Source organism: Crassostrea angulata, chromosome 10 (assembly GCF_025612915.1).
Source record: "Crassostrea angulata isolate pt1a10 chromosome 10, ASM2561291v2, whole genome shotgun sequence".
Lineage (NCBI taxonomy): Eukaryota > Metazoa > Mollusca > Bivalvia > Ostreida > Ostreidae > Magallana > Magallana angulata.
In genome coordinates, this window is record NC_069120.1 from 41,540,242 (window position 1) to 41,555,405 (window position 15,164).

A 15,164-nucleotide genomic window follows, 5' to 3' on the forward strand; every position below is an offset into this window, starting at 1 on the left:
TGTTAGGTAACAATTTTTGGAAAGAAAACTCTTTTAGAATCATGCATACTTGTAATCCGAGATTCCTCTGACTGTAACCCCCACTTTTATATTAAGCGCATGTCACAATATAAAAGCAAGGGTTAGAGTCTGAGGAATCTTGGATTAGTATTATACATAAAGTACCTTCCTTTTTTTTTAAGTTGTCTGCCTTTTTACCAGGCTATCTATTCATAATTTACATGTATATATAATATATTATAGTCATTCAAATCGGATTATCAAAAATATGTACAATACATGTGATCCAACAAAGTTAATTACCAGGTTATTTATCCATAGTATAGATGAATATATAGTTGTACAAAATTGGATTATCAAAGATTCATACAATACATGTGATCCAACAAAGACAACGATTGCCTGTATTATATATCAGAAATCAATGATATATGGCCTCTCTTGCCTCAATCTCAACTTAATCATTCAGAAGACAAAGAGACAACCTTGATGGATTAACACATCATTGAGTCCTGATCTGATACATTGACCCCTCATTGACTCTCTGGTGACGGTTAGTTAATTTCATCGCCTCTTGGCCATACTTGTCCGAGTCGTCTAGCAGGACACCTGAAATGATTAAAGACCATCTTCATTCTCATATAAAAAATTTGAACTTATGATTTTTATTACTGATAAAAAGTTTACCTTGTAGATGCTTTTTGCAAAACTTCTCTGTGTATTAGATTTTTAGGGTTTATGAAAGTTGCATTAAAATACGTGTACTATGCAGGATAGGGCACCCCAAGCTTCATCTATATGAATATATTTAGATGAAATAAAGCCTGCATCTGTGTATATATAATAATGCATTTTTATCTCTCATCATCATTCTAGCAGTGATGAGAACTAAACTATGTTTTAATTGACATGAACTCTGGAACTTCGACTGTACCTCATACATGGTTTATACTAATGACAGACTAAACAGGCCTACAAAAACCTTGATTCACTGATGATAAATGTATATAAACTCCACTAAAGGGAAACAATTTTATAAAAGAATGTCTGAATATAAGGTATAAATTCATGACCAGTTTAATATTCTCTGTGATGTTGGCAGAAAATAGGATAAAGAATAAATGATCATTGGTTTGTTTAATGAATATGGTATAAATAGGAACAAAACTTTCATATTTCATGTTCGTTATTTCAATATCCTCACAGGGCCATCCTTTAAAAAATGTTTGTTTGGGATTGCCGCCTGGAGGTTTCTAGACCCATGGAAGGGGGGGGGTTCAAACTTGAAGTTTAACTAGTTAAAAATTGGTATGAAAAAGCTATTTCAATGCATCTTCGCTAGCCAAATGTTTTCGGTCCACTCTGTGAGGAGAGTGCGGATCAAAACCCTTGACTTGGGAAGATGTTTCAATGAGCCGCTGTCATATTTCAACTTCAGACCCTTTGAGGACTTTGTGAAGACATATTGTATGTGATTATGATAAGTGTTTCTTATTTTGATTGTAAATGCAGGGTCCGATAAGTCTAACAAAATGTTAAGATTTTGGTCCAAGGTCTTCCCTTGTTAAGAAAAAAGAGGAATAGAATAATTGAAGATTAGAACATGAGTTTCTTACTTCATTATCATTATCGGTTCTCATTATTTTTAGGAATTTCATAATCTTAATTTGAGATATTTCATAAAACTTATATATTTGAAAGCATTTTATCAGATGGAACAATAAGTGAAAGATACCAGTGGTATATTTACAAATAATTAGAAACATTTTTAATGCTTAATCAAGGTATATATAAAGTTTGATATTTTTATTCTGCATCTCCTCTTCTTGTAGACATCTTTAACTTAATTTTTTCTCTTTTTTTTTCATTTCTTCCTTTCTTCAGCATTATATAATCTCAGGATTGAAAAAGAACTTGTCATTTGTTTGAATTGCAAAAATTTCTTTCTAAATTTAGTCCAGGTCTTTCTATATATCAGTCAGTGAAAACACAAAAGCAGCGGAGTTTCGTAGAAGGAAACAGCGACAGAAAAACATTAATAAAGTGAAGAGATGAGTCACATGTCAAAAGAAGTCCAAAATCTTATAACTGTCCATGTTTCTTGGGGTTCTTGACGTCTTTTTGGCTCAAGGTTGCATAATTCACTTCCTCTGTGTTTTCTCCCATCCCGCGATCAATACTTGGGACCATATTTGGTGTATGATTGGAGATAATATTCAGTATTATCAGTTGAGGCCTGACTTAAGCCCATTTTCACCACCCTGAGAGAAACGGCAGATTCCTGGCTTGACGGCAGAAATTGATTTTTAAGCCAAAGAGACCGTGAGTCATCCTGGTGGAGATTGTTAGCGTTTTAGCCATCATGTCATTTAAGCACTGTCAACCAATTCGCACAAGAAATGGTAAAAGGCGGAAGACTCCACATCAGGATTGGCGAATGAGTTTTAAATTTTTCTTGAGTTCAAATCTCTACCTCTGTTGTTTCATGGTTTTTCACCCACGTTTCCAGGAGTTTCTTGGCTTGGAATTTGGTATTGGCTAGGTTTTTTTTTTGCGAAGGTCAGAGTGTAGGATCGACTCTTCGATAACAGTAATTATTAGAAAGAATAGATAATAATGTATTCCGGCTCATAAAATCAATTACATGTATATGGTACAAATTCTGAACAAAACTGAAATCAATATATATAAAATACTGTTCAGAAAATAATCAAATATTATGATTGTAGCCAGTACTCCATTATTTTGTCCCTTGGGAACTTGAGTGAGGTCATCCCTGCCATGCTTAATTTGACATGCAATTTTACACTGCAGTGATCAAGCCTATCGTTTAACCTTGGCCTTTTAAGCAAGTTTCAATATGCATTTGCACGTTTTCTAGAAAACTGTCAGTTTATAGAAATTGTCAGACTAATTGTTTAGGAATTTGTCTGATCGGTTATCGGAGATCAGACTTTTGTAAGTACTTGATTGATTTGACACTGGTTTCATTGGAATAATTCCTGACCATTACAAAACAATACACAACTCTAGGCAAGCTATTGACTTCTTGTTTAAGTGTTTCAACTCGAAATAAAATAACCGATGCTTTTTTCTTGTATTGTGACACAAAAATGATTAAGAAGGGTTTTTATATTAGGGAGGGGAAAAACAATGAGTTCTGCCATGCTGCTGGAGCATGCCTCCATGCAGACTGGCAATTATCAGGCGATCGATAAAAAGGTAGTTTATGAATTCATCATAATGACCAGCAATTTGACAGGAATCGCTGTAGAAAAACTGGTGGAGCCATCCTACACTGCTTGAACCCTGCAGCGGGAACAGCAAGTCTAATGAAAATAATGGGCAGATTTAGATGGAATTAGCAAAGCTCTCTGGTTATTGCAGAGGGATATCAGATTAATGAATTATGAGTGAAATTAGTGAATTATTACAAACATACTACAATGATCAAAAAGCATGAAATGCTGATTATGTGTGTGTAATTTATAGCTTCTTTGATTCCTATTTTCACCAAATTCTTAACAATTAGATACAAGACTTCAACTTTTTGGGGTTCCATTTCGCTTTAAATTGCATAAACACGCACAACTTATTAGGTTTGAATTCCTGATTATATTTTTCTAGCAGTCTTCATGTTAATTTGCTAAAATGTACAGGTACACAGTTTCCGTCAGTTTAAGTTTCAGTTTTCATCAGACTTAACCCCTAGGTGACAGTTTATTTTTATGGACTCTGGATCTAGAACTGTTACATTTCCTGCTCGGAACCAAATGCCAAGAATATTCAATTACCTGAAACAGTCACACCCAAGTATCTTCTGGATATACATGTATAGACACATTTGGTTACAAAATAGCAGTTAAATCAACCTGGTCTAATTTCTTCTAAAATATGGTCAACATCATCAAAGAGCATGTCATGAGGATCTTTACACCAAGGCCTAAAAAAAAAAGTTGTGTGTTTAGGGAAACCCGATCTAACCAACAAAAATGCCCCGATCCTACCATTTTTAGGTGTCTGTTTTTATCCGATTGTGAATTTTGAAATATTATTAGGAACTATTAAAAAATCTGTTTTTAAATATGACACAAACAGACATTATTATGATTCATGCAGAAAAAAATATGATAAAATGAAAAAAAAATCCCTACCTACCTAACCAAATTTTTTCATCAGTGTTTCCCTAAACACACATTTTTTTTTTATAGGCCCAATTATTTAGTTTTGTGAGTGGTCAGTTTGTCTCATATTATAATGTTGGTCATTGAATAAAGGTACATGTTGTTGTATTTTATTCACTGGTATTTATTAATTTTTTTGTAAATGAAACCAGATACAAAAGTTAATGCCCCCAAAAATTCAAACGTTCAAAATCACTTGGAAATGGGGGATTTTGGTTGGTTCTGTTCTCAAGCATCAGTGAATGAAATGTTTTCTATCTATACATCAATTTAAAAAATAAGAATTCTGTTTATTTATGCATATTTTTTTGGCATTTGGAATATCCAGAATATGACACTATATATCCGGAACTGTATCCGGTAGGACACAGCTGGGGGTTTGTACTGAATTGGACCCAGGACTTGGCCTGCAAATTCATGGATTCCTGTTGATTTCCTATTATCTGTAGATAACTGATTATTTGACAAGGAGTAAAAGTGTAATTAAGGCTTAGAGGCCGAGATGACAATCCACTGATTGTGGATAATCATGGATTGGGCTCTAGAATTGTACAGTATCAGGGAACAAGTGCCGAGAAATGCCCACAGATAAGGACTATCTCTGTAATGGGATGCAGGAGAAATCAGAAGGATTACAGCAGGGGGAGAAACTAGACACGATTGTTGAGGAAAAATGGTCAATGTAGACAAATCACTCATCAAACCTGCTTGTTAGTCAAATTAAGAGTGTACTTGACAACGGTTGCTGTGAAGAGGTAAATAATGGTTTTTGGGACTAACAGTAATGCATTCTTCCTTGGTCAGTAGTAATTGATACTGGTCTTATTGGGCAGTGATATATGGAGCTTGTACCATGTGCAGCATTCCTGATAATATTTCTTGTGTTAAAAAAAAAAATGGGTTTTTTTTAATGGAAAATTTTGTTCACACATTATTTATCTGTCTGCCTATTGAAAAAAACTACTTTGTATGAATGATTTAAAAAATGTTTAACAACTGCCAGATTCATACTCAAAATTGCATATTATTTAGTGTACTCTATTTTCTTCATATCCATCTAATATTTGAATTATTTTTCTACAAATAAATGTGAAAATGCTGCATATACTATATGCAAAGAGAAACATTTGGAATAAACATGCCTTCTTAGCTCTCTTTGAATGATAATCATCCATTCTCTTATAATGAATTATATTTGTTTGCCAGTAGACAAATATTTTGGAATGGAAATTTGTCTGTCCCGTACTTGTTGCTAGAAGGTTATTTAACCATTATTACCTTAATTTTGAAACCTACAAGAGTAAATATGTATTACTGTTGTACAAATTAGATAATGTACATCTTTTCAATTTGCAACTTAAGTGATTTAATAGTGAAATTTAAGGTCACAGTGACCCAACTACCAGTAAATTTATTTTATCCGAGGTCAAGAATAAATCAAATTGCTAATGTGCAAGTTTAAGAAAGATAACATTGTTATCTAATGTTGCTGCTGTTCGTTTAATATGAATTCAAATAGAAACACACATGGCAAACAAAAGTCGGATACATCGGCTACATGTAATAAACCTCATCCTGAAAACATTAATTTTGAGATTCGACTTGAACTTTGAATACATTAGTTGAAGCTCTTTATGTCATCTCTCTGATTTAGTTCACACAAATTACTTCATGAAAAGGAAACGGTGATTAATTTACTGCAGTCCCGAGCAAAAGTTACATCTTTTATCATTGGTATAATTAGAATATTTTAAAAACACCCTCATCATTTTCTTTTATGTGAATTCAGAGGAAGAGTTGGAGATAGTCTATCAGCTTTCCCTGAAACGCAAGCATATGGAAGCAATCCATGGCCTCGTTTGATCAAGATCCTCCGAAATCAGGCTAAAAAACTTGTCAGTTAAATAATTTGTTCATTCTAATCTAAAGGGTTTTGTCTGAAAATTATCGGAAGTTGCATATTCTCTCCTTGATTCTCAGAAATTGTGTGTTTGTTTAAAACTCCCCAATAGTTTATCAAGAATTCATTACATGTATCAAAAATATGTGAATGTCAGACTTAAATGTTTTATTTGTCATTTTCAAATATGATTTAATGATGTAAATGTCAAGGTCTGATGATTGAAATAATTTCAAAAATTATAATTATGTTATGAAAATGAATACTCCCTTTCTACCCCCCCCCCCCCCCCCCCCACCCCAAACCTCTGTCAGAAAAAAAGGATTAGAAAAGTAGCTCGGAACTATGAGGTCAAAGATTCTTCATTATCCTGCATCCTCCTTTGATCAGCTATAACAAGGACAGTTGAAAAAAGATATATAGGTGCTGAGATTAATTAGATGAGAATGAATATCATTCTGAGCTAATGAGAGTTAACGGTACATGTATTTTCATTATCTGCAGCATCCCGTCAAGAAGTTTGATCCTGCAAAAACAGATTTGATGTGGTTTGTGATAACTTACAAATTAGTCCATCCTATCGGCTATATTATTTATTTTTCATATAAAGAAGCCAGATCAAACTCCTTGCTATCAGCGACGAGACAGCCCCTTGTCTTGATTAAACAGCAGAGTTCTGTTTGACTTGTTAGCATACAAGAGATTTTTAACAAATTCACAAAAACATATATTTTGCTGCTTGTCAAACAATGTCTGTATAGATCTGGCAGTAGGGAAGTGAAAGTGCAAGAAAAAGGTGTAATTGAATGCACCTGTGTATTTTGGCTGGTGTCTGTCATGCTGAGCTGTTTTCACACAGAAAAATGAAGAGTAGGGGGAGAGGATACCTGCTTATCGTGTTGTGTACTGTAGTGGTAGATTTTTAGTTTGGGGTGTAGCAGTGAGGGGTGGAGTGGGAGAAAACTTAAACAAAATATATGAAGGCTGCTATTAATTCTGACTTGGGAGGAAGGTGGGGATGTAAGAAAAATTAAACAAAATATGTGAAAGCTGCCATCAATTCTGACCACCAATTAAGGTACAGGTCATGCATCCAGTCATGAGAAACATTCACCTTTGGTCTTGCCTTTACTTCTACAGGTCAATAGGGACTTCATTCATTCTTAAGTGGGAAGGTGTATGCATACATTCTTGTTAATTAAGGCCCTTTTGAATCAGACTGGACGATTAGGTACCCTTTTGGTTACTAAGATGATACATGCATTGCTCATTTTTATGGCCTTATCACTGATAGCTATCTACAGAACTCGCAGTGCTTCATTGTCTATTGTTGAATAGAAGCTTATCTTTTTTTTATGGACTAGCTAAGCCAAAGCAGTGTTGTTGTGTAGGGAATGCAGACCTAATGGTCAGTAAAAAAGCAAACAAAGCTATGGTCTCATTAGACTGGCAATTTAACAGAAATTTTGTTCTTTAAGTTCAGAAGTGCATGTATATTAATCTAAAGCACACGGTTACTAGGTCACAAAAAATTTGATGCATGTTATAAATGATGCTATCTGGTGAATAAATTTTTGGCGGCATTTGATATTTTGCAATTGCATATCGCAGTATGGTATTCAAAACATGTTTAGCTCACCTGAAATATGGTTCGCGATCATGCGTTTTCTGATCACATTTTGACCATCTATTTGCTAACTTTTCACATTTCTAAGTCACTTAGAAAATTTGTGTCCACAAACAGCTTCTTTTTAAATGATGCTCAAAATATTGGATAAGAAAATCTGATTAATTTTTTTTTTGCCAGTTGGATGAGAGTGACAGGAATTTATATCTATAATATATATAATGATATATCATTTGGAAGGTGTGCATTAAAAGAAGGTATACTGCAGTATTTGTTTTCATGGATTTATATTGTTTGTGATATAAAACAAAAAATCAAATTAGCTACTTGAGCCATTATTGGGCAATGTTAATTAGGTTAGCAATGTTGCCCATGGGTCTCTCACTTTGTTTATGCTGGTGCATTCCAGTTGTATGAAAATTATGTTTCTACTTAATTCAAGTCTTTTATCACATGATCGTCATGTTGTGTATTATGTAATAAACTTCCCTTTTTGTGCTCCAATTGTGTAATATTTGTGTTATATTCAGATTTCTATAAATGTTATTACATTTGATGAACAGAAATGAGGTTTAAGGGTTTAGAAAAGATTTTCTTGACTGAATTTATTTACAAATGTTTGAAGGATATTTGATTCTACTTTGGAATGATAATTGAGATACAATAAATAAACTAGGAATAAAGAAGTGCATTCTTCAAAACAAAGAAATCACACACAATGTGCTGAAGCAGGGAATTAATACAATCCCCCATTCTATTGCCCTGAACAGAAGCTGTAACCAATAGATGGTGATTTATTAGCAACCAGAAGTGCTGAAAGATTCACATCCTGAAGAACAAGAAGAAATTTGTAGACAGTGTTCATAATCAACATGGGGTATATTTGCTACAGAACATTGTTGATATAGGAATTAGGTGTTGGCTACTTCAGACATTTTGATGTCTTTGTTCTCTTCATATTGGACATCACTTTGTCCTTTAGCTGAAAAACAAAATTCAAGTCAGGGCTGAGTCAATCATGAGTAACCATTTTTGATTGGTTAGATTGGTTGCCAGTCTGTCTCAAGAACCCATAGTTCCTGTTTCATGTATTGTAACTGAAGTAATTGTTAACTTGGTTATTCTGTAGAAACTGTCTCCAACTTTTGACAGTGCTCATCTTTCACAGCAAACTAGATCTGGATGATGATGACATACCCAGTCTTCAGGTTGTTAATTAATAATTGAAAATGCAGCTGTCTGGTGTACCAACCATCTGCAATGGATCCCAGATGGGCCTCTGATTCCATTACCTAATTATGTATGAAATATCTTCATTATTTTTAATTACGGAGTTAGTTGTATTTAAGGTCTGTAACCGGCTCAGTGTTATTTACTTCACTAGCTGAAATAGAGAGCAAGGAAAAAAAAGAAATTTGGGGCGGAAAGTCGATATGGTTGAGTCTGCGTGTTATTGCTGTTTATTTTTGAGATGACTAGCCATGTTAAACCAGCATCTTCAGAGACCTTTCAGTGTTGGAAACGCAAGTTTTTGATATTTATTCCTGGGATTTACACAGATACAGCCATTGTAGATCGGTGTTTACTCGTGAGTATGGGAAGAAGCTTGTCAGATTGAACACGAGGGAGCACAAGATTGCTGCTGACAGCTTCGCTGGCCCTCCACTCCAAAGATAAGAGGTTGTCATAATAAACAACACCAAAACACTTACACCTCTTTTATGAACTTTTTCCGGCAAAATAACCAAGTGCTCTTTCTTTTATATTTTTACTTCTCCCGTTTAGTTTATACAAATGACTCTGATGTCTCAAGAATTTAAGTAACTGACAGTATCTGTTGTGTGTGTGTTTTACTGGCAAGGTTCTTGAACTTGTTATGACCAATAAATGGAGGAAATGTTATCACAGAGATAGAGAGACTTGGACAGATAATTAGATTTGAAAGAATTTATTGGGATCATAAAAAAAGAAGAAAACCCATTTTTATCTCGGAGGTCACATAAAAATGTCAAGGTCATTTAAAGTGGTTGAAAGTGATTTAAAAAAGAAATCTGATAAAAAGAATGACAACTTTTTGATAGTTTTGAAAGTAATCAATTTCAGAAATCAGTTTCCATTTCTTAAAAAAAAAAATTGGTCAAGATCACTGAGCCTATTTGTTAAGGAATAACATTATTCTGGCTTATCTAGGAATAGCAAGCACTCACTATCTACCTGGAAATTGATTGAACCCTAAAATTTCTACAAGAAAAATATGGCATTTTTATGACAGCAAATTTGCTTAACTATCCAATTTCAGGATTCTATAGCAAGGAAAGTAAAGCTAAAGCATGTAAGCCTCAGAAACAGAGTCCATCTACTTGCAGTAATTTACTTGTAATTGCCTGCGTGTTGTGTACAGTCACACAGAACTCATATTGAACATTTTATGTTGATAATTTGCTTGGCAAAACGTTCCACTCTACATGCATGCATAATAGGGAAATATCGCAGCAGTGGAACTGCTGTTAAATAAAGAAAACTCAGTCTTTTACGTTCTGGGAAATTGATTTCCTATAGACTCACTAATTACACCAAAGACAGATATTGCTTCACAATAGACAGTGGCAGGCGAAGCTTTCCCTACACAAAACAGAAGGTTTGGGTTAAAATTCCTTTGTCTTGTAGAGATTGTAAAAAATGACATGGGGCTGTCCAGATGCACCTCAAAGCACTAGGTGTATATTATGACTGGTAAAAGTTATGAATATTAGGTTGTAAAAAGTTAGAGAAGTAGTTTTTGTTTATTCAACTGTAAGCAGCAACTTTTTTTTTTCCCCAAACCATTTGTGTCAAAAGAACGTGGAAGATGGCGTATTGATCAAAGATGGCATCTATTGACTCTCTTGGATATCTGCAATTCAAATGAGTTTTGCTGGGCATCGCTACTGCTAAGCCATAGTCAACTTATCAAATCTCCGTAGAGCCGGGCGGATTTTCTTCTTAGTGACAGATATCTCGCAGTTTTCAATTTACTAGTGGCACAGGACTTTGCTTACAAACTACGTGCAGGTTTTATGTTTACAACGCTGTGTCTTGACTATTTGCTTTCACGTGCTTCATTAAGGAGAAATTATTTGTGATTGCTCTTCAAATGAGATAAGAGTGAGGAGGACTAGAGTCCACAATGCTACAATCTGTGGTTCTACACTTACATGTAAAACTGTGAAGGATTTGGTGGCTTTTTTTTTTCTTTCTTGGATAAAAGAAAATCTATAAAAATTTCATTGCTGGCTGATTGATTTTTCTCTCTGCCACAGCATATAAGGTTATAGCTGTATTACATGGTAGAAATTGGACACAACTTAGCAGAGAAGTAACCATATTGATTTTGGTTTCTCTTTTGTCTGGTTTTACTCCAAAGTTTGGAACATTCTCCTGTCTGCTTTTAAACACATGGTACCGGTAAGTTCTAATACATTTCTCTTTCCTAATTTTTCTATTGCTATTGAGACCAAGTTTGCTTCATAAAAATTTTGCTTAATTTGTTTTTATGTATTGCAAAAAAAAAAAAGTAATTTTGTAAAAGTTCTATCATTTGATGAATTAATTTTTCAAAAATGTCATATATAAACTCAGAAGTATTCTGCGGGGTTTTAGTACATTATCTTGAGAGTACTGCTCATATAATGACAATCAATATTGTTTGATAACAAACAAAAAAGTTTCAGTGTATTCCCTATTCTAAGTTTAATGACATGCATAACCAGAAGAACATTGTTCTTCATCATGCTTTCCCCAGTTATAAAGTTAATTACAATCATTGGGCTTTAATTGCAATCCAAATTAATTATTGATTGAAAATTATTTTTCCTAAGTACGATATGAAATGTAATATGGAGGTGTCCGCGATTCGCTAACCGTGAGTCATCGCTTGAAATATTGATTTCCGCGGGTCAGACTCTGGTGTGATAAACTTTCCCAGAGAAAAACTGAAGTGCTGTTGTAAACTTAGATATTTATCAATAATGGCTCCATTGAAAGCCAGTGAAATTCTGAAGAAGGGGGAGGGATGTGTATACTTAAATGTCCAGTATTTAAGTTCCTATATATCTGTTAATGTGAAGGTCCTCTAGGAGAGTGACCCATATAATTATTGCATCCTTCAGCCTCAAAACTGATGATGGTTGATGAAATTCATTAGAAATTTAAAAAAAAAATGATATCTAGATTAATTTCTTTTGTATCAGTTAAATTGCAAGATTTTTTTAATTCTTAAATTTAATTTAGACAAAAGTTTACAGCTAGGTTCCAAAGTGACATAGATCACTAGATATCTTGTCTTTGATTATTTATATTTGCAAGGAATATTTTTGAATAATTTATTAGTTATTAATTTTTTGTCTTTCAATAATTGAATGATCCAATTGAATGATTCAAAAGTTTCTCCTTAGAATGATCGTTATTGTTCAAAATTCCGGAGAGCTATGAAAACCAACAAAAAAATGGTTAATCCTTGTTTGAATATTAACAATTTAGAAAAGATCACCAAGTAAATTATCTCTGTATCACTGAGCAAGCACCAAGTGATGGAAGTGAGCATCAATTATTAACATTTATGATAGGGGTGTTTGTTATAGGGACTTACCAGAGTTCAGGTGTAGGGTTTAATGGAGAGGAAAAAAACCCAACTGATTTAGGAGCATTAATGTGAGAGCACCAAGTACCTGTATTTGTTAGCATCCTTGATTGTTTCAAGTTTTAAATGCTTAAGAAAAACACTTTGGTTTCAGAATTATTCCACATGATCAAAGAAAGATTTAAAATAAAGCAGAATTATTCAAATTTTTCAAAGATGGAGAGACTGGGGGAAAAAAAATCAATTTCTGTGACTCGAGTCTGCAAGTGACTTGTCTCCTATATCAATTACAGATTGCCTGTTTGGAATATCATTGATAAAAGCAATGTTTCCAAGAGTTGCTCGATGTTTAAAATTTTCTGGGTTTCTCTGGGTTTTTGCAGACTTAATTTATTAGGATGTGTGGTCCTTGATCTTTCATGTAACACACTGGAACAAATTTTCTGGTGATCGTGTTCATCTTCGCTGCTAATGCTTTTTTCTGTCTGCGCTTCGTTTTCTTCTTCTTAACTGCTCACTCTTTGTTGATCGAGGGAATTTTTTATGCTCGTGTGCTATGTGGTTTTGGGTAGGGAAAATTAGAAGTAACGATTACCTAGCTTATTTTGGCATGGTGCATGTTATGCAAAAGCAAACATACAATTAACAAATTACGTTACGGAAACTACTTACTGAGATGCATTGTAAAATTATACAGATTATACGTAGCGGAATCTGAAGTCATGATAACTCAGTATGTAATGTCAAAAACTTGGAGGCTGTTTTCTATTACTTGAACACTGCCAGACTTTCCTGTATGTTTCTAGTTTCTAGTCGATATAATTCATGAGGCAATGTTAATTAATAGAGCCCTCCTCAAGCAGCAAAACAAAATGACAGCGGAGTTTGAGGAGCTATGTTTTTTTATGAATCTAATCAAATTAAGTCAACAATATCCAGGATAATGGTAAAGCGGTGCTGTCAATGTATTTTGTTACATTAGAAATTTTCAGACTGAATTTGCATGTGTTTAGAATTTATGGCCAAGTCATAATGGCAATTTCACCACTGTATTACAGCTTCTATAGATGCATAACACTTACTCTCTTTTTCCAGATTGAATTTGATTCTCCCGGGCTTTTAAAACAACTAGCACTGGGTGATTTATGTTACCAAAAATATTTATGAAACAAAAATTTTAATTGTTTATATGCTGTATATTATATTGTGTAATTTTATAGAATATGAAACAATCAACAGAACGTTGATGCTTGTCCATGGAAGTTTTCAGTTTATAGGGAATTTAAAAGCATTATATATACATGGATATTGATATTCTGAGAGACAAATGCTGTGCATACCCATGTGTAAATGAGAGAACATTCAGCCACACTACCCCCCCCCCCCCACCCCCCAAAAAAATATCTCCAAAAGGACCTCCAGAAATTAATTCATTTCAATGGAGACAATTTGTTTAGGTAAGAAAATTGCATCAAACTTAAAACTAACTTTTTTATTTTAACTTCAATTTTTTATTTTTCAAAACAGTACCAATCCAGACAAATATTTTGACAAGCCTGATACAAGAACTGGTAGAATTAATTAAGGTCATAGGCGTTTGAGAAAAATTACTGTGTTTTGTAGAGGTTTTATTCTAAGGCATCTGTGTGATCAATAGGCTTTGGAAATCTTTCTTGGCAGTACAGATTGGATGTGTTAATGCTTCATCGTTCTCTTTTATTAACCTATCAAAAAAAAAAAAATCGCTTAATTTTTTTTTGACGTGATGATGAAGCGACAATGAAAAATGCTGCATCTTTCAGCAAAAAAATCTTCCAGTGGACAAACTGGAATGTACAAGATATAATTTTTCCATAAAAAAAAAAGCACGAATAGATATTCCTCAAGGTTGAATGAAAGAATGAACTTTTGCACTAAAAATTTCTAATCAGGTTTAGACTCAAGATCAGAGTCGTCAAATGAGATCAGACAATGCGGTGAAAAGGAAACTCGGATCAAGCAGCCTTCTTGGAGACAAGCTTCCATTGAGCTGTGAAGAGAGAGCTATTGTTTTCTGGATAATGACATTAGCATGTTGAATCATATTAACTCTGGAGAAGGAATAATTGAAAACTATGGGGATTACAGTACATACATCATGCCCATATTAAAAGAAGGGCATTTTATTGATTTGCGCCAGAATACTTCTAAGCTTTGGGGAATAAAAATGACACTTTATGGGCAAACATTTTAGCCTGGAAACAATTAAGTCTCAATTCCGTCTCTCTGTGTAAACTGGTTCCCCTGCTGGGATCGCCATCACTGAATGACCATGTCTAAGTAGGAACATCTCCCCCAGGTTAATTTAAATTCCTGGGTAATTTCAAGATTATTGACTTACCGGAGCTTACAATTGAGTGAGGTGAGTTATAGTCCTCTCTGTAGACTGGAGACATCAGCTATCCTCTATTGTTAATGGTTTTTTGAGATTCCTGAATTGAGTGGGTCATATTTTTTACCTTGAAAAAGACTTGTTGATGAGTCTGCGAGTCAGTGCAAATAACCAGGGGCCATAAAGATTACCGGGGCCGGGGCCATAATTCACATGTATTTAAAAAGGATGAAGCAGACCAGATTGCCCTATATAAGAATTGATATACATGTATATATGATGTAATAGATCAGCTTATTCAATTGCAAATTGAAAACTAATAACAACAGAAAAGTGTTGCTGTACTGGAGAAAATTCCATATTAATTGAATTGACCTAATCCTTACCCCACTCCCTTTCAGCTTAAAAAAATTTTAAATTTTGCATCTTGGTGCATTGGGAAGGGAGGAAGGTGAATAGGACAT

General features: G+C 34.0%; 1 protein-coding gene across 8 annotated transcripts in view; it reads left to right on the forward strand.

Moving 5' to 3' along the window:
- Positions 1-15,164, forward strand: part of LOC128165580 (receptor-type tyrosine-protein phosphatase delta-like) — an 83,127-nt gene that overhangs the window by 653 nt on the left and 67,310 nt on the right. For 3 of the 8 annotated variants that reach the window (XM_052830248.1, XM_052830252.1, XM_052830251.1), the window contains exon 1: positions 10,656-11,155. The exons of 1 other annotated variant lie outside the window; for it this stretch is intronic. The gene's annotated coding sequence lies outside the window, so the exon portion shown is untranslated. Of the gene's footprint in view, positions 1-10,647; positions 11,156-15,164 lie in introns of those variants that run through there. 4 more of the 8 variants (XM_052830249.1, XM_052830242.1, XM_052830250.1 and 1 more) reach the window with 4 other exon arrangements.